The sequence below is a fragment of the Zootoca vivipara genome, chromosome 9, assembly GCF_963506605.1.
Source record: "Zootoca vivipara chromosome 9, rZooViv1.1, whole genome shotgun sequence".
Lineage (NCBI taxonomy): Eukaryota > Metazoa > Chordata > Lepidosauria > Squamata > Lacertidae > Zootoca > Zootoca vivipara.
In genome coordinates this window covers 38,612,194-38,639,322 of record NC_083284.1, presented here as the reverse complement: position 1 = coordinate 38,639,322, position 27,129 = coordinate 38,612,194, and the positions used below count along the sequence as shown (strand labels likewise).

General features: G+C 42.5%; 1 protein-coding gene across 2 annotated transcripts in view; it reads left to right on the top strand.

Moving 5' to 3' along the window:
- Positions 1-268: 268 nt before the first annotated feature.
- Positions 269-27,129, top strand: part of IQCM (IQ motif containing M) — a 162,056-nt gene continuing 135,195 nt past the window's right edge. The window contains exon 1 of one of the 2 annotated variants that reach the window (XM_060278651.1): positions 269-388. The gene's annotated coding sequence lies outside the window, so the exon portion shown is untranslated. Of the gene's footprint in view, positions 389-1,027; positions 1,419-27,129 lie in introns of those variants that run through there. The other variant, XM_060278650.1, reaches the window with a different exon arrangement.

Here is a 27,129-nt window from a genome sequence, read left to right as displayed (position 1 = left end):
TTCCATCAGAAAATTAAGGCAGAGTGGAAGCTTATTATTGATGCACATTAACACCTGAGTCTACTCAAAATAAAAACAATTTCCTTCCAGTAGCACCTTAGAGACCAACTAAGTTTGTCATTGGTATGAGCTTTCGTGTGCATGGTGTATCTGAAGAAGTGTGCATGCACACGAAAGCTCACACCAATGACAAACTTAGTTGGTCTCTAAGGTGCTACTGGAATGAATTTTTTTTTATTTTGTTTTGACTACGGCAGACCAACACGGCTACCTACCTGTAACCCGAGTCTACTGTGAAGAGTGTTCCCAGCATTCGCATGATAGGAGTCCTTTGTTGCTCTCCTAAGAGAAGAGGAACTCCCAAGGGAAGAAGGCTCAGAGCTGGAAGGTTGGTGCTGAGTGAGAAGAGGGAAAAGACTGGGAGGAAGTGTCGGAAGAGGTAACGGGAGAGTCTGTGGCAAAGAGACAGAGATGAGTATGGCTAGTGAAGAAGCATGGGTGTCTCTTCCTCCTGCTACAACAAGCTCCCTCCCCCCTGGTCTCCCAGGACCAGGAGAGGCACAAAAACTCTGGAGAGGAGGGGACTTAGGAAGCTGTTGGGAGGCAGGCACATTCAGTCTCGGCAACTGCTTCATGGGAGTTCTAAAAACCAACTATGTTTTAGGGCCAGAGCTGTGTAATTTAACAGCTTGTTCCTCGCAGAAGGTTTTTCCTGTCCTCTATGTTGAGACCACGCCTTTGGCTTATTTGGATAGAATATTTTCTAAAATTGTCATATGTTGTTCATTGGAAGGTCTTTCCTCAAAAAATGTTGGATAGGACCAAATGCATTATTACTAACAAAAAGTAAATATGTGATTCATAAGGTGATTTTATCTGTTTCCACTACTGAGAAAATTAAGTAAAAGTATGAACAGGAAAATGTGGTGCTATTTGAATTCTGGAAATTGTGGTAATCTATTATCCTATAGATATTTTTTAAAAAAATTAAAATCCACCTGTGGATTTTTGACCTTATACACTTGACTATATTCAAATATGTATGGGATTTCATTTTGTGATGACTTTTGGTTTTAAGGAAATACAACCAACATAATCCCAAGGCTCTAATTCTGTATTTACTTCCTCAGAGTAGCCTCAGTGAATTTGGTAGAACTTACTTCTCAGTCGGCATGCACAGGATTGCACTTTGAATGTATTAATTTAAGTATGATTAAAATTGCTTTTCCTGCTGATTTGTTTTGGTATGCGCTGGGTTGATTAGGTACTTCTTGGCTTCATGCTAGCAATTGTTACTTGCTTTCATTTTCTGCTTATTGTAGCAAATAAGACATCTGGGGATGAGTCATGCGGTGAAAAAAGAAGCATCTAGAATCCATTTGCTTTCTTAAAACTGCATGTGCATCTAGGACGCAGAGGTATTTATATAAATGAAAGGTCATAAGCTCTTTGTGCTGAATTAAGCCGCACTATCTTTGGGACAATGGCAAAATAAGGAGACATGAATGGCATACTTCAGCAAAAATGAACACACAGTGGTACCTCGGTTTACAAACACAATTGGTTCCGGAAGTCTGTACTTAACCTGAAGCGTACTTAACCCGAAGCAAACTTTCCCATTGAAAGTAATGGAAAGTGGATTAATCCATTCCAGATGGTCCGTGGAGTACTTAACCTGAAGTGAACTTTCCCATTGAAAGTAATGGAAAGTGGATTAATCTGTTCCAGATGGGTCCGCGGAGTACTCAACCTGAAGCGTACTTAACCCGAGGTATGAGTGTAATTGGTTCCGGAAGTCCGTACTTAACCTGAAGCGTACTTAACCTGAAGTGAACTTTCCCATTGAAAGTAATGGAAAGTGGATTAATCTGTTCTAGACGGGTCTGCGAAGTATTTAAACTAAAAATACTCAAACCGAGGCGTACTTAAACTGAGGTATGACTGTAATATATAAGACCCATGAAATTAATGGATTAATTTCATTAATTTGAAATTAATTGTAGACCCATGAAATTAATGGATGTGACTGACTTACTCATTTTGGAAAAAAATATAAACATAATAAAAGCACATGATTTATCATATTGCATGCTAAAATTACATGTGTGGGTAGGGTTGCCTAAACAAAAAACCTCTTAGCAGGCACCCATAACAATATAGCAAAGGCACTTGCCTAATACTAATGTTCCAAAGAGCTACAATGGAATTTGTGTAGGGGAAAAAAGCAGTTTCTCAGATTGAAGTGGCTGAGTGGGCACGTATTAGGTAAGGAAAACCTACAAGTAGCCTAATGTGGTCCAAAGCTGTTGAGGACAATTTCACTTCAACAATCACCTTACCCCTTACGTGCCATGGCCACTTCAATCTACGATTGTTAATCTGTGACCTTGAAGGCTTTAAAAAGGAACTAGTTGAGTAAAAAAAAAAATACAAATACCTCAAATCTCTAAATACATAACAGATATTTGGACTCTTTGAAATCAGTCTGATTTGAGAGTTACTGTGATACACCCAGGGATAGCTCAGTTGGTAGAGCATGAGACTCTTTATCTCAGGGTTGTGGGTTCGAACCTCATGTTGGGCAAAAGAGAGTCCTGTGTTGCAAGGGGTTGGACTAGATGATCCTTGTTGCCCCTTCCAACTCTACAATTCTATGAGTCTAACATGGTGCCGTCCAGATATTGTTGCTGTACTATAGTTTTATTTGCTGTGGAATTGTTGGCAGTGAAATGGCTGCGCTGCCACCATTGGCCCAGTTTGCCCCACCCATCCCTGGCATAGAGGCAGGGAGATCATGCCATATCTGTGACCAAGGTGGGGGCGTGACAATATAAGCTCCCCTTATAGTGTGACCTGCCCACCTACCCTGTGAGCAGTGAGTTGCCTTCTGGGGCTGAGTTGGAATATTTTTGATCACCATTAGTTGATCTTGGTGTGCCCCTTTTCATCCGCTCTGCACTGTTCTGATTTGGGGTGTGTGGCTCTAATTGGCTTTACCTTACTGTCACAACTTAGCATTTAGGGTGGGCTGGGAATTAATTTTAATATGAGATGTCCCTGCAGGAGCCTCTATGGCAGTAGACACAAGACAGGGAATCAGGGCACCTCCCTCAGCTTAGCGTCATGGTGAGTTGAGTTAGGAGTGAGAACCTTGCTTAGGCTTAAAACAGATGATGTGGTTCGAGGCAGATGTTATTGCCCAAGACCAGAGATAAGGGCCATTGCATGCCCTTCATGGTCTGTGCAAATTCCCTGTCTACAGTTATTCATTTTGCCTTGCTGCAATATCTTTAATAAAGTTGTGATCTTCGCACCAAATGCCAGCCTTGTGAGTCTTTTTTTTTAAAAAAAATAAAGCTTTATTGGTTTCAAAAGTATACAAACAATTTTAAAAAAAAGCAATGTACATCAACAATATGTTGTCGTGTGGTTATTCTTTTCCCCACCCCACCCCTCCCGACTCCCCCCCTCCCTGGCCCTCCTCCCTCATGACTTCCCAACCTGTACCGGGCTCCTCCCTGAAAAACCATATAGGATATTACACACTACCAATCATGTTACACGAAATTATCAATAACATATAAATATAAACCCTTTACAATTTACAGTTATGTTTATACCTATGATAGAACCCTTTAAAGATCTGAGATCAGGTTTGGGTTCTCCACTTTATCTTTTATATAATTGGTAAATGGTTTCCATATTTTTATGATTGCCTCTGAATCCGTTCCCTTGAGTTCTTCATATCTTATCGCTAATCTACAATATTGTAATACCTTGATTTGCCAGTCCTCTCTGCTGGGAATTGCCGAGGTTTTCCAATTTTTTGCAACTAGAAGCCTAGCGGCTGCTACTGCATAACTTATTATACACCTATCTTCAGATTTAACATCCTCCGGTAGCATTCCCAAAAGGAACATTTCCGGATTTTTCTTGATGGGATATTTCAGTATTTTTTTTAATTCTTTGTATAACATTTCCCAGAATCCCTTAATTATGTTGCAATTCCACCATATATGGATATATGAGCCAATTTCCTTTTTACACCTCCAGCATAGATTACTGACCCCCGGATAAATTTTTGATAGTTTTAGTGGCGTCAGGTGCCATCTGTTTAGCATTTTTAGAATGTTTTCTTTCAAATCATAATTTGGTGTAAAATTTAAGTCGCGTTTCCAGAGATTTTCCCATTTTTGTATTAGGATTGGTTTTCCCAAATCTTGGCCCCACTTTATCATGTAATCTTTAGTCATCTCCTTTTCTGTCTTCCATTGTAACATAATTTGGTACAAATTTTTAATATGTTTATCTTGGTTGACCAATAGAATCTCTTCCAATTTTGATGTTTTAGGTTCGAATCCTATTTTTTTATCTAATTGTAATCTTTGATTTATTTGAAAGTATTGTAACCATGAGGTCAGATAATTTTTTATTTCCGAATAATCTTTCAACTTCAATATTCCTTCTCTTTCTTCCAAAATTTCTTTATAAGTGGGCCAGGTATTTTCCATATTTGTTCTTCTGACTGCGACTAATTCTAATGGTGAGACCCACCAAGGGGTCTTAGGTTCGAAATATCTTTTGTACTTTTGCCATACTGAGTATAGGGATTTTCTAATTAAATTGAACATAAAGATATTCCTGTTACTTATCTTATCTTTCATTAAATAAAAATGCCATCCAAATGGCAGCCCTTGGCCTTCCAGGTCCAGGAGGTCCGAATTCTTAAGCTCTATCCATTCTTTAATCCAAGTGATGGCTGCAGCGTCGTGATAGGTTTCAAGATCTGGTAGGCCGAAGCCTCCCCTGTTTCTATGATCGATCATAATTGTATAGTTAACCCTCGGCCTTTTCCCATTCCAAATAAATCTTACCAAATCTTTTCTCCATTCTCTGAAAATTTTTTCTCTTCCTAAGATTGGGAGGTTTTGAAAAAGGAAATTCATTTTTGGAATTACACACATTTTTATCAATGAAATTCGCCCCATAATTGATAATTTAAGTTTACTCCATATTTCAAAATTTTTCTTTATCTTTTTCCAAATTTCTTTAAAATTTTCTTGCACCAGGTCTATCCCTTTGATTGTTGTATGAATGCCTAGATATTTTAATCGTTTATCAATTTTTAGGCCTGTTTTTTCACGAAGCTCCTGCATCTCTTTGTTTTCCAAATTTTTCACCAACATCTTGGTTTTCTCGTAATTTATTTTCAAGCCTGCTAGCTTCCCATATTCTTTAATTTTTTCTAAAGCTGTGGGAATGCTTTGAATTGGGTCTTCTGTAGTTATTATAATGTCATCTGCGAAAGCCTTTACTTTAAACTTTTTTTTCCCAATTACTATTCCTCTAATATTTTCTTCCTCTCTTAATTTTTTTAATAAAATTTCCAATGTTAATATGAAGAGAATAGGCGACAGAGGGCAACCTTGTCTGGTGCCTCTCTCTATATTTATTTTTTTAGTTGATCTTCCATTTATTAAAATGGTGGCTTCCTGCTTCTTGTATATAGCTTTTATTGCACTTTCTAAATGTTCTCCCATTTTTAGTTTTTCAATTGTTTTTATCATAAACCTCCAGGAGACTCTATCAAATGCCTTCTCCGCATCAATGGCCAGGAGGGCTGCACCTTTATCTCTCCTATTCTCGAGGCATTCCAAGATATTCACTATATTTCTAATGTTATCTTTAGCAAATCTTCCTTTTACAAAACCGGCCTGGTCTTTGTGTATTAGGTCTTCCAATATAGTATTCAGTCTATTAGCAATGATTTTGGTAAAGATTTTATAATCACTATTTAATAGTGAGATTGGTCTATACTTGTCTGGCAGATCTACCTCTGTTTTTGATTTTGGTATTAGTATAATTTGAGCTTCTCCCCAAGTTTTGGGGGTAATTCCTTTTGTCAATATATTATTCGTTAGATCCTTGAATGGGGCTAACAAAATTTCTTGGAAGGTTTTATAATATTCTATTGGGAAACCGTCCGGTCCCGGAGCTTTACCTTTTTTCATAGATTTTATTGACTCTCCTATTTCGAGGGGTGTTATTTCTCTATTCAAAGATCTTATTTTTTCCAATGGGATTTGCGGCAACTGATATTTTTTGAAGAACTCATCTATTTCTTGATCATTTATCTCTTCTTTTTTATACAATGTTTCAAAAAATTTCTGAAATATTTTCATGATCTCTTCTGATTTATCAAAGAATTTATCGCCTGATTTGATCCTATTTATTATTCTTTCATTTCTCCTTTTTTTAATTTGCCAGGACAATAATTTATTCGGCTTATTTGCCCATTCAAAATTCCTGTATTTCCATATTTGTAATTGTCTTTCTAACTCCTGATCAATTATTCTTTCAAATTCTGATCTTAAAATTTTCAATTCAAGTTCTATCTGCTTATCATATTTGGTATATAATATTTTTTCCTTTCTCTTAATTTCTTGCAAGAGATTTTCTTTTTTTGACCTCTCTGATTTCCTCAATATTGCGCTCTGCTGGATAAAATACCCTCGCATAAACGCATCCCAAACTGTAGCTAAGTCCACCTCCCCGTTATTATTCAATTCTAGGAATTCTTTAAATTTCTTGTTTGCTTCTTTTATTATTTTTGGGTCTTTTAACATAAATACGTTTAACCTCCAATTAACTTCTTTTTTTCCTTCTTTTAGGATCATGGTTACTGGGTTGTGATCTGATATAATTTTGGGATCGATTTCTGCCTTTTGTACTCTTAATGCTAATTCTTTAGATATCCATATCATATCAATTCTACTAGCTGTCTGATGGCGTGCTGATATATGGGTAAATTCTTTTTTTATGGGATTCTTATATCTCCAGGCGTCCAATAGGTTATAGTTTCTTGTCAACTCAATAAATTTTTTAGGTAATTTTTTTAACTCTTTTCCTATCTTTGTTCCCGTTCTTATCAAATTCTGGATCAATAATCCCGTTCATATCTCCCATTATTATATATTTGCCATCAATCTGATTCATTAGCTGAGCTTCCAGTTTATCTAGGAAAGCTATCTTGCTCCCATTAGGGGCGTATAGGCCCACCCAAACCCATTTCTCACCTTCGATTATTGTTTTGACTATCACTATTCTCCCTTCCTCATCTGCCCATAATAGTTCTGGATTCCATTTTTCTTTGATATAAAGCACCACCCCTCTTTTTTTTCTTTCATCTGCCGCGACGAATTCCTTCCCCAATTTCTCATTTTTTAATACCCTTACATGTTTTTTGTTTATATGTGTTTCTTGAATACATATTACATCAAAGTTTTGCTTTTTTAGTAGATGTCCCATCCTGTTCCGTTTCTTTTTATTATTCAAACCATTTAAATTCCATGATATAATTTTTAGATTCATATTTACTTTATTGAAATTTCCTGTAAAGTTTATTTCTAAAAGGAAAAAGGAAAAGGAAAGGGGGAAAAGGGAAAAAGAACTAAACTAAAGAGAGAGAAAGAAAGAAAGAAAGAAAAAAGGGGGGGAAGAGGCGGAGAATCAATAAGAAAGGAATAGGGGAGTGGGAAAGAAGGGGGGTAGGAAAGGAAGGAAAAAGGAAACGGGGGTGGGGGGAAAGAAAGGGGAAAAAAAGGGAAGGAAAAAAGAAGGAAAAAAACTCAAAGGGGTTAATATTCAATTAACTATGCTAAGCAGTTGCAAAAGAAAACAAAGCTAAATTATTTCTTACACAGTGATCTTTAGGGGGATAGGTAAATAGGTGAAAGGGTGAAAGGCTTGAGAGGTGGAAAGAGGGAAGCGAACTATATAATAAAAGAACTATATAATGAAAGAAAAAGAGAAAAAATAATCTAGGTAGGAGACTCAAATTGCTCCTGTATCTGTTTAGTCAGAATTGGTATGACCAATGTATATATTTACACTTAGTCATATCGAACCAACTGTCTTTCATTCTTCTGTTTCTCCCTCCTCTCTTTCCTCCTCCCTCTGCTCCTCCCCTTCCCCCTCCTCTCCACTCAGGTGTTCATCCTCTTCTTCAATGTTTGTCTCGGCTTGCTGTTCTATAATTGATTTTACTTTATCTCCTCCCAATTCTTGGGAGTATGTCCTGAAAAATCTGTCTGCCGCCTCTTGGGTGTCAAATTTCCTCCATCTCCCTTTAAAGGCGAAGGCCATGCCTTCCGGATACTCCCATTTAAAAAAAATTCTTTTCGTTCTCAATACTTTAGCTAAGAAATGATATTTTTTTCTCTTGTGCACCAGTCTCGGGGGAATCTCCTTCAGTATGATTATCTCAGTTTTGTCCATAACAAACTTCTTTTTCCCCTTGGTCCTTAAGATCTTGTTCCGTATCCACATAGTAGTAAAAGACACCAGGCAGTCTCCAGGCCAGTTATTGGCCTTAGCTTTTTTGGAATTAATCCTAAAGATTTCATCCACGCGTGCCTCAATTTCCCGTTCCTCTGTTAGGTTAGAGCCGATAACTAATGAGGCTCAGCTGTCGGACTTGGCTGATAGCCCGGAACTGGAAGGGAGGCTTGCTTTGATAAAGGAACTGGCTGGGAGGGGTGAGCAAATGGCAGAAATAACTCAAACCTCAGAAGAGAGTTTGTCCGAGTCTGTTCCTAGTTCTTTAAAGTTACAGGAACGTAGGAGGGGAGGGTTACAGGATAAGAGGAAATGGCAATTACAGAGAGAGAGGCAGAGGGCGTTGTTCGAGCGTAGGAATAAAAGGAGGTGGACTCACGCTAGAGAGCTAGATGAGTCATCATCTGATTAACTAGTGGTCTTGAGCAGGAAGTTGCAGTCTTTCTTGTGGTTACTTGCCTTTGTTTTGTCTATTTGGAATAAAACTCACTATTTACACACAGACTGTGTGCTAGCCATTGCTGTTGCTTACAGCATGACTCATCTAACTTGCTGCTGAAGGGGAAGCATGTGGATTTAAGCAAGAATGGAAGAAAAGGGGAAGCAGCAACCGGCTGGGGATTTATCAGTCGGCGCAACAGCAATGGAGATGAAGTTAGAAGATAATACTGAAGCTCTCTGGGCAGAGAACCAAGAGTTGAAGGCAAGATTAGCACGGCTGGAAGGAGTGACCTCAGAACAAGCAAGACAACTCTCCGACTTATCTGGCAGGCAAGTGGCAAAGAATTTTGTTCCCCTTCCCCCACGTTTTAGTGGGAGCGGTGCAGAGTATGATTCATTTCGGGCTTCCTGCTTGTATTATTTAAGGCTTAAGGGAGAAGAATACAGAGATGATGATGCCAGAGTGGCCCTGGTGGTGGGGCTTTTGGAAGGGAAGGCGCGGCAGTGTATTGCCCCTTACCTAATGTCTAATGACCGAGTGCTCACCAACTTATCAGCCTTCTTGAAGCTTCTGGATAGCATGTTCAGGAATCCTGCACAAGAAGCAGAGTGGGAACAGGAGTTCTTGAGCCTTAAGCAAGGAAAGGGAACTGTAGCACAGTTCTGGTCCTCTTTTGTGAGACTTGCTAGACAACTAGGCTGGGAAGGAAAGGCCTTGGTTGGATTGTTTAAGGCGGGACTCAGTGAAGAGATTCGGGTGGAGTTGGCAAAAAATCCTGGGTTGAAGACCTTGGAAGAGGTGGCACAAGTCGCCTTGCAACTAGACCTGAGGTTCCAATCGCTGGACAGGTTGCGTAGGGGCCAAGGAAGGTCAGAGAGCCGCAGAACATTTGTGCCCTTAGAGCTGCCGGATTCACGAAGGGTGGAGGAAGAAGCACCCATGCAACGTAGTTCTATCAGAAGGGGTACAACACCTAGTATTACACACGCTGAGAGAGAGAGAAGGTGGAGAGATCGGTTGTGCCTTATCTGCGGCTCCCCCAATCACATGGCTCGTCAGTGTACTGTAGGAAGAAACCGAGGTGCGCTGTCTGGCACAAATGTAACAACACCTGGAGAGGGCATAGTGGAGCAGTCGGGAAACGAGATGACCCAGCCCGTTCTGGAGGCCTCGGGTTGGGGGAAAAGAGACCCGAAGGGCTTCCACCTGGACCGATCTTACCAGTAATTACAGCATTCGCAATGCTACGACTCCCAGATGGAAGGGGCGAGCGTGTGGAAGTTCTTATTGATTCTGGAGCCTCGACTGATTTTATAGACATGGATTTGGTGAGCAGGTTGGGAATAGAGACACAGTCATTGGAAGAACCTTTAGAAGTTAGAACAATTGATGGTAGAGTGTTGCTGTCTGGCTGTGTGTCAGAGGCCACAATGCCAATTGGTCTAGAACTGCCGGGACACCGAGAGGTCATTGCATTCCATATCACCAGGTTGAACTCCTACCCCGTGGTTTTGGGGATGAGTTGGCTATCCCGTCATGATCCGATGATCTCCTGGGGCCAGAGATCGATGACCTTTTCGTCAGTGTATTGCCGACTACATTGTTTGGGAATCAGGGCGGAGAAGAATGGTGAGGCCAATGGTACGCCAGACTGTGGTCCGCTCACTGGGGAAGAGAGACAAATACCCCCACAGTATAAGTCTTTTAGAGACGTATTCTGCGAGAAGGAGGCAGATCGGTTACCACCTCATCGCCAGTACGATTGCAAAATAGATCTGGTGCCAGGGGCTGAGATACCCGCCAGCCGTATCTACGCTATGTCAGAAGTGGAGTTGGCAGAACTGAGGGAGTTCCTGCAAAAAAATTTGGAACGGGGTTTCATACGGCCTACCAAGACTCCGGGAGGAGCTCCAATTTTCTTTGTGGATAAGAAGAACACTTCTGAGAAAAGACTTGTAGTTGATTACAGGAAGATCAACCAGCGCATGATTCCCAGTCGTTACCCGTTGCCACGAATTGGGGATTTGCTGGAAAGATTACGGTCGGCTAAAATTTTTACAAAACTGGACTTGAGGGGGGCATATAATTTGATACGAGTAAGAGAGGGAGATGAATGGAAGACGGCCTTTAACACCAGGTACGGCACATTTGAATATCTTGTCATGCCGTTTGGACTACAGTCGGGCACGGCCACCTTTCAGGCATTTATTAATTACGTGTTGTCCGACTTGTTGGATCGTTCGGTCCTTGCTTATTTAGATGACCTATTAATCTACTCGGAGAGTCTGGAAGAACACGTACAACATGTGAAGGAAGTGTTAGAGCGTCTAAGAGAACATCGATTGTACGCTAAGTTGGAGAAATGCCACTTTCACGTAACAGAAGTGGAGTTCTTAGGCTATAGAATCACCCCAGAGGGGGTGCACATGGATCCAGCAAAGGTTCAGGCAGTAGTGTCATGGCAAAGACCCAAGACTCGAAAAGATGTACAAAGATTCTTGGGGTTTGCCAATTACTATCGGAAGTTTATACCAAGGTACTCAGGCCTTACAGCACCGATAACAGATTGTTTGAAAGGCAAAAAGGCGTTTAAATGGACTGAGGAAGCCCAAAGGGCGTTTGAGAGACTTAAGAACTTGTTTGTGGAGGAAAGATACTTGGCTCACCCAGACCCGTACAAGCCAATGGTCGTGGAAACCGATGCTTCGGACAAAGAGATTGGGGCGGTGCTTCTCCAGGAAGATGACAAAGGGGAACTGAGACCATGTGCCTTTCACTCAAGGAAATTAAACTCGTCAGAACAAAATTATACTATATGGGAGAGAGAGTTGTTGGCAATAAAGGATGCTCTACAAACTTGGCGGCATTTCTTGGAAGGGGCGCAGCATCAGGTGGAGGTACGCACTGATCATAAAAACCTAGAGTACTGGCAGACGGCTCGTCAATTGAACCAACGACAGATTAGGTGGGCGCAATTCTTTGCCAGGTTCAATTTCCGGATTAAGTATGTGTCTAGTGCTCAGAACCAGCAGGCGGACGCATTGTCCCGAAAACCGGAGTATTCCGAAATAGAGACCGGGTTAGAACGGAGATTGATCCTGAGCCCCGAACAACTGCAGCTAGCAACAATGACGGCATTAGAACGGTCAGACATTCTCCAACAAACGCAGAAGGATGGGTTCGCTCAAGAGAAGAGGAAGGCAATACGTAAGGGGGAAGTCCAAGGGAAGGAGTTTACTGAGAGAGGAGGGCTGCTGTACAAGGGGGAAGCTCTCTATGTGCCAGAGGGAGAGCTTCGTGCGAGGGTGCTGAGACAATGCCATGACAGTCCAACAGCAGGACATTTTGGGCAGTGGAAGACGGAACGTCTGGTATCAAGGGATTTTTGGTGGCCACGGATGCAGGAGGAGGTCAAGGAGTATGTCCGGGCATGTGAAGTGTGCCAACGGTCCAAAAGACCTCGCGAAACACCAGCCGGGCTACTTCAACCACTGCCCACACCACAAGCACCGTGGGAAGGCATTGCTATGGACTTTATCACTGATTTGCCCGAGTCGCAGAAACAGACAGTGGTTTGGGTGGTAGTAGATCTGTTCTCTAAGATGGCACACTTTGTTCCTTGCAAGAAATTACCGTCGGCACAGGAGACCGCGCAACTCTTCATAGAACATGTGTTCAAATTGCATGGATTGCCACAGAAGATTGTGTCTGATAGGGGAACGCAGTTTACCTCCCAGTTTTGGAGGAGACTGATGCAATTGCTGAAGGTGGAGGTGTGCCTCTCATCGGCTCGGCATCCTCAGACAAACGGAGAGGCCGAACGGACGAACGCGACGTTGCAACAGTACCTACGTTGTTACGTGAATTATCAACAGGATGACTGGGTTGGGAAACTAGCGTTGGCTGAGTTTGCTTATAATAATGCTGTGCATGCTTCTACACAGCAGACGCCATTTTTTGCCTGCCAAGGGCGACATCCACGGGTGTTTCCAGGTCAGGGAGATGGACTGGCAGTGCCTGCAGCTGAACAGTTCGCAGAAGAAATGGAAGCGTTGCACAGTATTCTGCGAGAACAGCTAGAAAAAGCGAAGGCTCTGTATAAGGCAGAAGCTGATAAACACCGGCAAGTGGGCAAGGAGATAAGGGTAGGGGACCAAGTTTGGCTATCCACTAAAGATTGGCCGAGCAAGGGACGTTGTAAGAAGTTACTGCCGCAACGGGTAGGGCCATTCGAAGTGTTGGAACAAATAAATCCTGTTTCATATAAGTTACGTTTACCGACTTCAATGAAGATGTATCCGGTGTTCCATCGGTCACTCTTATCGCCAGTAACGCCAAGACACCGGTATCAGAAGAGGAAGGAGCCACCACCTTTGCCCATCTGGGTGGAGGGTGAACCGGAATATGAAGTGGTTCAGCTATTGGACTCTCGTAGAAGGGGCAGGGGGGTACAGTATTTGGTGGCTTGGAAAGGGTACGGACCAGAGGAGAACTCATGGGTGAATGCGAGTGATATACATGCATCTAGGCTGCAGAGAGAGTTTCACCATAGGTACCCTAATAAACCCAAACCCTGGGGTTGGGTAGAGGAGCAGGCAGAACAGGCAGACTGGGAAGCTGAAGTGAATGGTGGGTTTGAAGAGAAGGAAGAAGTAGAAGAGTCGCAACCGGGTTGCAGTTATTGGGGAAGTGAAGAGGGAGAATGGTGGGAGGTATCTCATAACGCCCCAAGTAAGGAAGTGCGGAGGCGGGAGGAAGAAGAGGAGGCCCCTAGAGGGGGGGATGATGTTAGGTTAGAGCCGATAACTAATGAGGCTCAGCTGTCGGACTTGGCTGATAGCCCGGAACTGGAAGGGAGGCTTGCTTTGATAAAGGAACTGGCTGGGAGGGGTGAGCAAATGGCAGAAATAACTCAAACCTCAGAAGAGAGTTTGTCCGAGTCTGTTCCTAGTTCTTTAAAGTTACAGGAACGTAGGAGGGGAGGGTTACAGGATAAGAGGAAATGGCAATTACAGAGAGAGAGGCAGAGGGCGTTGTTCGAGCGTAGGAATAAAAGGAGGTGGACTCACGCTAGAGAGCTAGATGAGTCATCATCTGATTAACTAGTGGTCTTGAGCAGGAAGTTGCAGTCTTTCTTGTGGTTACTTGCCTTTGTTTTGTCTATTTGGAATAAAACTCACTATTTACACACAGACTGTGTGCTAGCCATTGCTGTTGCTTACATCCTCCATCTCTAACCACCTCGCCAGAGCCGTTATTATTCTTTTTTCGATGTCCTCGTTTGCCACCTCCGGGATATTGCGGAATCTCAATATCTTCTCCTTCATTTTCATCTGAAGCATAGCAAGGGCGTCCAGAGATGCTTCTAAAGTTGCTTTTTGCTCATCCAAAACTTTCTTTATATTTTCTGTTTCTTTCTTCCCCTCCCTCTTTTCTTTCGTGAAATTCTTCAATGAGTTTTCGAGGGTTTGATTTTTATTTTGCATCTCTTGAATTGTTTCTTCTGTCTTGCTAGAGGCTTCTTCCATTTTGGTTAATTGGTCTCTGATTTCCTGTTTATCCTTGTCGTTGGCCTCCAAGTTTTCTTCAATTTTGCCAACTTTATCTTCCAGGCTTATAAGTCTCTCATTCATATCCTTCTTCATTTCTGTAAGATCCTGCTTTATTTCACCAATATCACTCTTTAGGCTTAGGATCAATTCTCTGAGGTCCATCTCGTGATCAGCTTGTGATGTTCGTCTCTGGGAGGTGCTAGCTGTATTTGGTCTCTTTGCTCTTTCTCTATCTCCCATCTTTTTCGCTTCACCACCTTAGTTGCTATTTAGTTTTTCAATTTACAGACAGTAACACTCTTGTTTCAGTTCTTAAAGAAAAGAGAAACAGTAACTGTCTGTATTTTCTGTAATGTCCACCTGGTGTCACCATGTAGCAGTTTAAAATTACTTTTTTGCCCCCTTTCAGTCTTTCTCTTCCTCAGTCCTATGCACTGCAAACGTCACTTCTGGCTTCTTTGTTTCTCTGCCTGCTTAGTCATAGTTATTAATGTAGCGTCGCCATTTTCTTTTACACTTTTCAGCTTGTAAAATTTATTGAAAGTTATTCTCAATTGCACACTTAACAATCCAACCTCAGAGCAAACACGGTGTCTGTCTCTCTTTCTCTCAGGAGGTCTCCTTTAGTTCTTATTTACACCTTCCAACGTTGGTTCTATCTTTTATTGTGTGAAGTTTACGGTTATCGGAGCCCAGACAGGTCCTATTAAAAGTGATTTCTTGCTTCCCCACTTTAAAAATTCTCTTTATTTCTCCCCTGACGGCGTCACTTGCACACACGGATTTCTTCACTCTGTTCCTTCCCGCTCCCCCGCTCTCCCTTAAAACACACCCAGAAACAGAACCGATTTGCGGGGGGGGGGGATTCTTCGCTGTTTTCTTAGGTCTCAATTGTTGTTTCACGCCCGGGGTAGTCGTAGGGGTTATTTTTTAAAAAGGGTTTTTACCGTCATGAGCGTTGCTGGTTTCGGCTTGCGCTGGGAAAGTTTCCTGTCGCAGTTTCCAGGTCTCTCCCCCTCCTTCTACTGGTTACGAAGGTGTCCGGGAGATCCTTGTGAGAAAGCCGCCGACTTATTGGGTGGGGATCGCCTCCCCAACCCTTTTCGGGGGGTTGCTTTGCCTCGCAGACCCCCCCTTTACCCAGCTAAAAGACGGGAGTTGCGGAGCTCCCTTTTTCGCCAGCTCGCGCTCCGCGGTTCCAACCGGAAGTCCCAGCCTTGTGAGTCTTTACTCCGGACAGGGGTATGCAGGCAATGTTAGCTGTATTATCTGATTTTTAGAAAAGGGAGGATGCTGCCAGACTTTGCTCCTGGTCAGAGAACATGGCCAGATGGAATCCTTGCTACTTGGTTCAAAAAGCAAGTCTGACTCTAGAGCTCAATGAGCTTAAGCAGTTACAGTCCCCTTCAAGCCCCTGGAAGATGGGCTATTGAGTTGCAAACTGGGAACCACTGAGCCCTGGGGTGGCAATCCCCCTTATGTTGGTGTGATGAGATGGTGGTGGACAGGGACACACATATTTTTCCTTGGCTTGATGCAAAAAGGCTGGCTTGGGCTCATGACCAATTCATGCATACTTGGATATTTATGTTTTGCCCTTATAAATCAGTGCATATTCTGACAATGTCTTTATTGCTTTCTATGTAACCTGCCTTGTAACTTCCTTAGCTGAAGCCATTTTAAGAAAGGAGTTGAGAATCCCAATTGAACACATCCTCAGTTCAATTGAATATGCTTTGTGGATTTCATTACTTTCTCAATTCTAGTTACAGGTAGGTAGCCGTGATGGTCTGCCGTAGTCGAAACAAAATAAAAAATTCCTTCCAGGAGCACCTTAGAGACCAACTAAGTTTGTCATTGGTATGAGCTTTCGTGTGCATGCACACTTCTTCAGACACCAGATTACTTTCTCAATTTATTAAAGGGATGACTTTATCTTCATTTCCGCCTTTCTGATATATTTGTTCTAGCCCATCTCCTTAATAACTTTGGCTGAACAATTCACTCTGCCTTTGGCTGCCCTTCTCCTTTTGCCTGCAGCACTAATTCACACTCCACTGCATATATTTTTTATTGCTCGCTTCTCCTCAATTTCTTTTGCAGCTTAAAAAAAACAACACCCTCTCAAATCCTTGACCCGTCCATTATTGTTCCACGTTTTTATGATTCACTTCACTGTTGATGTTCAACACTCTTCTGGAATGCCATTCAAGAAAATTAGTCTTGATTTTTGTTGTTGATATTACAATTAAAGTTATATACCGGTAGGAAGCATTTTCACCCGTGAGGTCTTGCTAATGGCTTAGGAGGCAGATGAGAAACTATTGGTCTTAGCTAACTGTATCATAATTGGACTGGCCAAATTAAATAATGTCAAGCAAGGAAAAGAAGCTGAATGAAAGTAGCTAATTGAAAGTGCACATAATTTTACATATCCGTGAAAGACATTGCATTTTTGAGAACTGATGGATTGTGGTCAAGGAGACAAGTTTCAAGTGTCACCTAAGCCATGAATGCATCAGTGCTCTGAGATTTTGTGATGAGCAGTTGGAGATGGAAAAGCAATTTTATAAATAAATAAATGTAACAATCAAATAGTTGAATAATTAAGTAAGTTGTCTTGCAGGCTCATTTCCCCATGTATAAAAGGACAATCTACACACCTTCACTCCAGAGTGTTTGAAGCTAGACATAAAACTGGGCTCTTTCGCTCTCTCAGGTATACAAACTGCAATGTCTGCAATTGAGACCATTTAACCATTCTTCATATCTTGAATTCTAGATGCTAAAACTTGCTGTGCCAACATGTAAGTGTGTAGCCCAAGCTTAATGCCCCCAAAGGTGGTGTTATGACATATTTTGCAGTAATATTAAAATCAGGGAGACATGTAAGTGAAAAGGCAAAATAACTGGGGCTGATTGCCTTTTCACTTCTTTTCTCAGGCATATTAATGAAACACACAGTTGACATTATCATCACATTACACATCAACATGTATTCAACTTGTAAACTACTGTAGCTTTCAGATTGTTCCAGAATTACTACTTACCATGATTCCTGCTTTATATTGTATGCTGTACTTGTTTTGCATTCAGATATGAAAAACTGATGCAGGTACAAGGTATGGGGAAGGGATACCATAGTCCAACTCAGCGCCGTCTTAAGCGCCCCTGTCGCCATGGTGCGCCGGATCTCTCCGGCGCCCTTCCGCCCCGTTTCCCAACGCGGTGGGCGGGTGGGTGCGGCGCTGCTGCGCGGCGGGTGGGCGGGCAGACACAGCGCGATCTCTCTGGCGCTCTCCCGCCCCGTTTCCCAGCGCGGTGGGCAGGTGGGCACCGCGCGCAGCTGCGCAGTGGACCGGCGGACCGGCCGGCCAGCGGGCGGGCGCAGCTCGCGGCGCCCTCCTGGCGGGCCGGCGCCATGGTGCCCTGCGCCACCGGGGGTCTATGATGAGCCGGCCCTGGTCCAACTATGGATATTGCCAACCAGTACTGTATAAACAAAAAATAAAAAAAATCCTTCCCGTAGCACCTTAGAGACCAACTAAGTTTGTCATAGGTATGAGCTTTTGTGTGCATGCACACTTCTTCAGATACACTGAAACAGAAGTCACCAGACCAGACCCTTATGTATAGTCAGAGGGTGGGGAGGGATATTACTAGGAAGGGTGGTGAGAATGGGTGATTGGCTGATAGCAGTGGTAAACCTGTTGACGACTGTTGACGACTGATAACAACTGCAATTGGTCTTGCAGGAAAAACCAAGGGGTGAGATGGCTAAAGATAGCTTTATCATGTATAATGAGATAAGAATCCAATGTCTTTATTCAGACCAGGTCTCTCCATGGTTTTAAGCTTGGTAATGAGTTGCAATTCAGCAACTTCTCTTTCCAGTCTGTTTCTGAATTTTTTCTGTAATAAGACAGCTACTTTGAGATCTTGTATAGAATGTCCTGGGAGACTGAAGTGTTCTCCTACTGGTTTCTCTGTCTTGTGATTCCCGATGTCAGATTTATGTCCATTTATCCTTTGGCGTAGGGTTTGGCCTGTTTGTCCAATATAGAGAGCTGAAGGGCACTGTTGGCATTTGATGGCATACACAATGTTAGAAGATGAGCAATGAAATAGTCCTGAGATGGTATGTTTGATGTTGTTGGGGCCAGTAATGGTGTTGTCTGTGTGTATGTGGCAGCAAAGTTGGCATATGGATTTATTGCAGGCTCTGGTACCAGCGTCCATGTTAAGTCTGGTGGTGGTATTATTGTGGGTGAGGAGTTGTTTAAGATTGGGTGGCTGGCTGTAGGCAATGAAAGGTCTTCCTCCAAGAGCTTGAGAAAGAGAACTGTCATTGTCTAGGAGAGGTTGTAGATCTCTGGTGATGCGCTGTACTGTTTTAACTTGGGAGCTGTATGTGATTACTAGTGGTGTCCTGTTACTTTCTTTTTTGGGTGCCCTTCAGTGCCCTTCAGCTCTCTATATTGGACAAACATATATACATATGACAACCATTAAAAACCACCTCAGGGCAGGACACAAAACAACCATTTTTTCCAAGTATTAACATGAAATAACTGGATATGAATTAATCTCTAGACCAAGGTAAGAGTGCTTACAATAGATTTTGCTATTTAAAGATAGACTTCCCCCAATCATGTATAGCGTATGAGGTTTGTTCAGGGTTTCTTTTTAACAGCCCAGTGGATACACAGGTGAGGTTGCTGAACTGGGCTCCCAACCTGCTGCTTTTTCCACTGCAAGGTACTTCCTGTATCAGAGTTAGTAGGGAAGGGCTATAGCGCAGTGGTAAAGCATGTGCTTTGCATGCAGAAGATCCCAGGTTCTATTCTGGCGTCTCCAGGTATGGCTGGGAATATTCCCTGACTGAAACATGGCAAGCCTTGGATACTATCCTGCGTTGGGAGGTCGGAAGTGCCATTTGCTGTTCTGCCGCAGGCCAGTCCTGGCATCCAGACACTGATCAGGTGAAAATCTGCTGAGTTCTCAAAGCTACATTGAGTGCTCTCAGCCTACCTGATGGAAGACATCATTCCTCTGCTTTTCCAGACAAACTTGTTATCAAACTAAAGTTTTGCTTATATACCAATGAATGAGATTAATCACATATAATTGCACATATGATTTTCATTGTACTTTGTTAATTTTTCTTTTTGGTTTTATGTCTTTACTGCATCCTGATTTTTGTAAGTTACCTTGAGGTGCCTTTCTTAAATATAGTCCAGAATGTTTTGAATTAAATATAATCAGAAGAATAAGGGCATTTCTCATGCAGTATTTACTAAGTTGTGGGCAATTCTACCAACTTGCAAGCTTCCTCTTTCTTGTCTCCTATCAGTTGTAGGTCACTTGGATTAAAGTGGCCCAGACTGAGTATTGCCTTATCCTGAAAAACATTGTTATTTTTAACCAGGTAATTAAATTAGCTGGTCATCTGTTGAGAAGTAAAAGAAGATTATCTTTGTCTGTGATGGTTCCAGGCTTCTATTTTGTCCAGTGCTGCCATTTCACTTGAAAAACGAATTCTGCAACATTTTTCGTGGTTTTGTTTCAAAAATAAAAAAATGCTCGATTGCAATGCTTAGCTGCACATTATCTGTATTTTCAAAAACATATATAAAACCCACTATTTCCTCCTTGCTTTACCTGCAAGTTCACAGGGCTTTGTGTAACAAGGATTCTGTTAAGTCCATCTCACTGACTCTCTGGTGAGCCCAGCCATTACTGTACTGATCAAGGGATTGAGATGAACTGATTGGTTATATCTAGTGTTTGCTTTGTCTCAGTAAAAAGTGTTTATGGCTGTGCAAGTTATAGGAACATAGGAAGTTGCCTTATGCTGAGTGAGATCATTGGTCCCTATAGTTCAGTCCTGTTCACACCAGGAGCCCAATAGGCATACGAGACTGGCCCATTTGGCCTACATGACGGATTTCAGCTATCCACACCCAGCTGTCATTTCAAGTGCTATCACATGACTTCAGATGTGTGACAGATAAGCCCTGTTGAGGGCAGCCGCAGCTACCAAGTGCATTCCTGATTGTTCCTTGTCAGTCTGGCTTCCATTTGACTTCCAAGCAAGAGTGCAAGTCCTGCTGCAGTTGGCTCTGCTTTGGAGCTCTCAATCAGAGCTTGCCGCTGGAGCTGATCCATGTATAAGGCATGTCCCACTTTCAGCAGGAATCTTCAGCAGGATTAGGCCTGGTTTGAATTCCAGGAAAGGAAGAATCTTGCATCCCTGGTTCCTTTGCAACCATCACTTCAGTTAGAGCTAGGGCTGAAAAAGAAGAAAGGAAGAAGATACTTTCTTTGAAGTTCGATCACATGCCAACCTGTCAAAAATGACGCATGGAAGATGGGCTAGTTCTGGATTTTATCCAGTTCCTAGGGTTGCCAGACTCAATAGAGGACAGGACTTCTGTGCCTTTAATTGCCCTGCTCTCTTTTGAGTCTGGAAACCTTAAAGAGAAACCAGCAGACCCTTTGCTTGGAAATTGAACAAAGGGTCTGCTGGTTTCTCTTTAAGGTTTCCAGACTCAAAAGAGAGCAGGGCAATTAAAGGCACAGAAGTCCTGTCCTCTGTTGAGTCTGGCAACCCTACCAGTTCCCTATCCCTGGTTTAAACTGTCTGACAGCAGCTCTCCCTGATTTCAAGAAGGGAAATTCCCAGTCCTAACCGGTGATGCCAGGGAATGAATCTCAGGACCTTCTGCCTGCAAAGCAGAAGCTCTACTACTGAGCTGCAATGATAGAACTGTACAAATCTCCTGTGGTAGGGAGGGTAATCAATCTTCCCTACCTATTTAAGTCTCCTTCCCCCCTGATAAGCTGTTGCTAAGGGTTGGGAGGACTCTTTGGTCAGAACAGCATGTGATGCAGAGCTTGGCTGGTAGACAGGAAGGATCAGCAAAAATAGTGTGCCGTGGCTTGTGTGATCAGTGGTACTTCCTCCTGTGTCATCATTGGATACAATTTAATGACGTCTCCTTCCCAGGACCCTGGCATACACAAACAGCACTGGTTGTCTACACAGCTGTGGCACAGATAGAAAGTGTTTTAATCTCTTTTTTGGAACTGGGTGCCTCACTTTTATAAATATAAATATTGGTGTGTGTGTGTGTGTGTGTGTGTGTGTGTGTGTGTGTGTGTGTATGTGTATGAGCCCCTCCCTTCTAAAATCTATGGTAAATCTTATTTTAGAATTCTGCTATCAGAAATGAGTAATTACACAAATGCATAGGGGAAAGAGATCTCTGTAACCCTGTCCCTGAAAACAGGGATGAAAGTATCACTTGGTATTGTACTGTTAGAAAACCATTTTAAAGTGATTACACAGCGGTATCTCATGGCATGAACTTTTAAAGACCAATATATCATTGCAGATGTTGGGTGTGTGGTTATCAAAGAAGTTGTTTATTTATGGCATCCCTGGAAACGTACAGCCAGGGGCTGGGTTATTGTCCTCTTAGGAGATTTAAAACAATATGATAGAAACTGCAGCTGGAGTTAATCTTCCTTCTCCTGGGCCGGACAAAGATGTTGCTCCATGATAGTGGAAGGAAGGAACAGTCTAAATAAATAAAAGAAAAATCTATATTAGTTGCCTGTTACATATAACATTATGTTATATTTGATATATGATAGCTGATAAAGATTACTCATTGTGCCTTGAAATCTCCCCTCCTTTCTTGATGTATATACAGTACTACTTGTTCATATTGGATATTTAGAGTTCCTGTTTGGAAGCAATAATATTGTTGGCATCCATTTGTCTCGAAAAACAATGGAGTGGACCTCCAGGGTTGAAGTCAAACTGCTGTGTAAGCAGCAGCAAGGTGACCTCCCCTGGGCACAAGCCTGGGCAGTGTCTATGGAGGCCCTGGGCTGCCCAGACAACAATACTGCCCCCTCTCAGCCTCACTGATGTGGTCCAAAGGAAATCAGGGCAATACGTTTGGCACCAGTTTGGCCGCAGCAGCTGCCAGAAGAAGAAATACAGGACACCATCCAACCATCTTAGGGACTCCACTCCGGATTTGTGTAGGGTTTACTCCTCAGCCTTTTCCTTTCCCAAAGATATCCCACAAGGCAGTTGAAGAAGCAAATAATCATGATGTAACAAATAATGCATGACCTTAGTTGAAGGTTTGCTTGCAGGTAGGGACCCAGGTGGCGCTGTGGGTTAAACCACTGAGCCTAGGGTTTGCTGATCAGAAGGTCAGCGGTTCGAATCCCTGTGACAGGGTGAGCTCCTGTTGCTCGGTCCCAGCTCCTGCCAACCTAGCAGTTTGAAAGCACGTCAAAATGCAAATAGATAAATAGGAACCGCTACAGCGGGAAGGTAAACGGCGTTTCCGTGTGCTGCTCTGGTTCACCAGAAGTGGCTTTGTCATGCTAGCCACATGACCTGGAAGCTATACGCCGGCTCCCTCGGCCAATAATGCAAAATGAGCACGCAACCCCAGAGTCGGTCACGACTGGACCTAATGGTCAGGGGTCCCTTTACCTTTAAGGTTCAAGCACCCTGAACGTAGGCAAAGAGGCAAGAATTTACGTTCTGCCTCGTTAGTCCCTTTCTTCTTATTTTGGTGTGATTCACTTACACATCAGTTGCCCTTCCTAGCATACTATGATACAGAGGCCTGTTCAGTTGCAGGACATGGAAGGAGAAAGTGGGAGAAAGGTTACCTGCATTAGCGATACTGTGGCGGAAAGAGCAGAGCAGTGTGATGTATTCTGTGAATGTTTCAAGAGAAACAGATTACACATATTTCCAAGGTATATTCAATGTCTAGTTATTATTGTTATGCAAGCTAAGGCTTCACTGAGACAGCTAGACTAGATGGACCATTGGCTCAGTCCAACAGGCTTTTATTATGTTTTTATGAAGTTGCTCCTCCCCATTGTCCTTTCAACATATAAGCCTGCTAACACTTCCTTTCACTGTTTATTTTTTAAAAGCGGAGTTGTACATGTAACAGATGAACAGAACTGGTCCCTCCAAGGTTTCATATTCCCAAACATCTTCTGGCAACTTCTCCTCATGGGACCTTGGCATTTTTTTGCAGCCAGGTATTTGCCACAATGTTGCATTCAAAGTATATATAGCTTATGTACTACAGAACTTTATCTGACGAGGGGAAAAATATTATATGCAAGGCAACAGGTGGGTGGAGCAGCTGGCGTGAGAAGTGAGCAGCCTGATCACTCACACTCACACTCACACACACACACACACACACACACACACACACACACACACACGGGGGGGGGGGAGTGGGACCCAGAGTAGGTTGCAACACAATAATTTCCCTAGGAAATTGCAAATCTCACAATCTGTTAATCAGAGCTGATAGTGTAAGTGAGTATGCCAGGCAGCAAGTCTGGGACACACCACTCTTTGCAGGAAATGCTCTGTTTGAGACCTTCAAAGATCTTGTTGGTTTTGGCTCCAACCTATTGGCATCTCTAAGGCAATCCCACTCATTCAGGAAGGTAATTCATGATCAAAGTGCATGACGAAATTTGAAATGTCACTGTAACTTCCACTGTTAACCGATTTGCTGAAGTGTGTTAACTGGCATGGTAATGCTTTGCGGCACAGATGGCCTCTTTAAAAGTTTTGAAGGTGTTCAAATAGTTGCTAATAGTTAGCATCATGTTTAGTTTAGTATTTGGCCCTGTTCCATAGGCAGCTTGGGCTGGTTTTGTGTCAGAAAAAAACCTAAGGAGCTGCCTTTCTTTCTTTCTTTCTTTCTTTCTTTCTTTCTTTCTTTCTTTCTTTCTTTCTCTTGGAAAGCTGGTGAAATTGAGTAGCTAAAATGCAATGTGTTCACATTTTATCACGCTCGTGAGCTCAATGGAAGCATGACATGGGAGATGCATGGCTGCGTTGCCTGCTGTTTCCTTCTTTTTTCTAAAATCAACCCTGAACCTCCTCCCCTAGTCTGGATGGTGCTATGGGGGAAGGAAAACCAACCCTTTCATATCTGGGCCATGATCCTGACACAGCTTACTCATCCTGAAGCTGCTCTTATTTTTATACTCTGCCCTGATGTTTTCCCCTGCATGGCTAACAACTTTAGTGGAAGGCATTTGGGACTGGAACTGTAGAGCAGGAAGAAAGGGTGTGGCCTCCTTTGTCTTCACCACAGCCCCAACTGAAATCGCCCTTCCTATGGTTACTTTCAGCAGAAGAAAAAATACATTTGGAAATCCATCCACGCAATTCCTGAATCACTTTTAGTTTGACCCTGGACTCCTATCCATCCCTTTTCATCTGCCTTGTGGGATGACACAGGCTTTCCTTAAAAGGATTGATGGCTTAGTATATGTGAAGCCCTCCAAAATGCACAACATCATCATCTCCATCATCTATTTTTCTAGGGGGGGGGGAAACACTGTTTAGGACCATGGGGCAGGGGGAGAAATCCCTGAGTAGCCCCTACATTACACATGGGATCTCTAGTCCAATCTCTATCCATAGTTGGATCAATTATTTGATATTGTGTTTTAATGTTGTAACTCATCCAGGGACCTTAGCATGAAGGGCAAGTTCCTATTACTATATATTTTGTTTGCATAGATGAAACTCTCATTGCTGTTAGTGCAAATCATGTGTATTTGGAACAGTAATATCCTTTCTGTAGATAAGAGGGTGTGATTCATGAGACATCAGAAAGATCCTCTCCCCCCGTTATGACAGCACTTATGAAAATGATTCACAATAGATACATTCACCTAGAACTCTTTCTGTGTGCTGAATATACTATTCTCCCCCTTCCCACACTGTGAGTAGCAAGTGGGAAGCTCAACCCAGCCATCTCTTTGATGTTCATCCATTTCATCATGCCCCTTAAAAATTCTGAAACACTTCTTCCTTCAGAGCTTATCAAACGACTCTCCCTTTAGACCTCCTCAAATACCTGTACCTCATCTTTTCAAGTTACTCAAGCTGCTTCCTTTTTCCCTTGCCGTAACAGCAGAAGCTATTAAGAGCTTCCCTGTCAATCACCTGGAAAGCCTCCCAGGAGATCGGATTAGTATTTGAAGTCCAAGCTGAGAACCAGACAGAGTGCGCTGTAGCAACACTTGGGGGGGGGGGGAGAAAGAGAGGATAGGGAAATGCGTTAGAGAGAAATTCTTATTTCATGACAAGTGAAATAGAAGTTTTAGGTGGAATTGGGGGAAATAATCCTGTATGGGTTCTGAGATTATCTCCCAAATAATACTTTACCCAACATATTACAGAAACTTTTGTAATTGGCTGAATATTCAACTTTTGTGATCCTAACAATACAGAGAGGTTTGCATTTATATTTGCATTTAAAGATTTGAGGTCTAGTCAGGGTCCCTGATGTGATGCTGGCTGGGTGGAGAGACAAGCAAGTTTGAAGTGATTATTTTAAAAGGTATTTCCACACCCCCCCAAAAAATATGTTGGACTAGGATAGTGTATGTGTAAGCTTGGGAAGTTATTCCATATAATTATGAATATATATTCAAAAACATAAATATCATATTAATAATAATAATAATAATAATAATAATAAAATGTATTTATTTATACCCCGTTTCCCCCCAACAGGACTCAAGGCGGCTTACAGATAAAACATGAAACACTAAAAACACAGAAAAATGTCATATTGAAAATGTTAGTGTCTTAAAGGTGATGAAATAGCAGCTGGATTTAAATTAAGGTTGGGGATGCACTGTATATTTAAAGCACATCCTCACCAAGAATCGTGGGAACTGTAGTTTGCTAAGATGGTTGGGAAATGTAGTTCTGTGAGAGTTTGAAGGGTAAGCAGGAGTTCAACATGGAGTTTTATGGGTTTTCTCCTGGACTGATTTATGATTATAGGCTCCTAGGGAATCTGGGATGAACCCCAAGGGATTGTTTTCACACGCTCCAAGATGTCCCATCACCCCTGGATTCCCCCAGACATATGAAAGGAAGCAATGCCTTTGAGGAGAGCTCCAGGGGTCATTGGTCATCATAAGGCCTCACAATACAAGCCCCAGCACCACTGCAAGCAAATGCTGAGGGCTCCCACAACCATGGGAAAGCAAGATTCAGTTGCAGGAATGAATACATTCACTTGAATACATTCCGAAATACTTGGAGACTGTTTTGAGGACCAGTCGCTGCATTTTTAGAGGCAACAGAGGTGAGGATTTCCTGCATACAAAGCAGCTGTTCTACGATTGACAGATCCATCTATCCCTAGTCATAGCTCAATTTTAGTTCTCTTAAGTTTCTTATTTTTCCAGTCTTAAAATTGGTTTGCCACATTTCTGCAGCATGTTGCAATTAAAAGAAGAGGGCCTTCTCGGTAGTGGCACCCTCCCTGTGGAACGCCCTCTCACCAGATGTCAAAGAGAAAAACAACTACCAGACTTTTAGAAGACATCTGAAGGCAGCCCTGTTTAGAGAAGCTTTTAATGTTTAATAGATTATTGTGTTTTAATATTCTGTTGGAAGCTGCCCAGAGTGACTGGGGAAACCCAGCCAGATGGGCGGGGTATAAATAAATATTATTATTATTACTATTATTATTTTAAAAATCATGAAAAATCCTCAGCACATTTCTCTTACAAAAATACATTTTTTGTTTGTAAAAAAGGTAAAGGTACCCCTGACTGTTAAGTCCAGTCATGGACGACTCTGGGGTTGCAGTGCTCATCTCGCTCTATAGGCCGAGGGAGCCGGTGTTTGTCCGCAGACAGCTTCTGGGTCATGTGGCCAGCATGACCAAGCCGCTTCTGGCGAACCAGATGTTT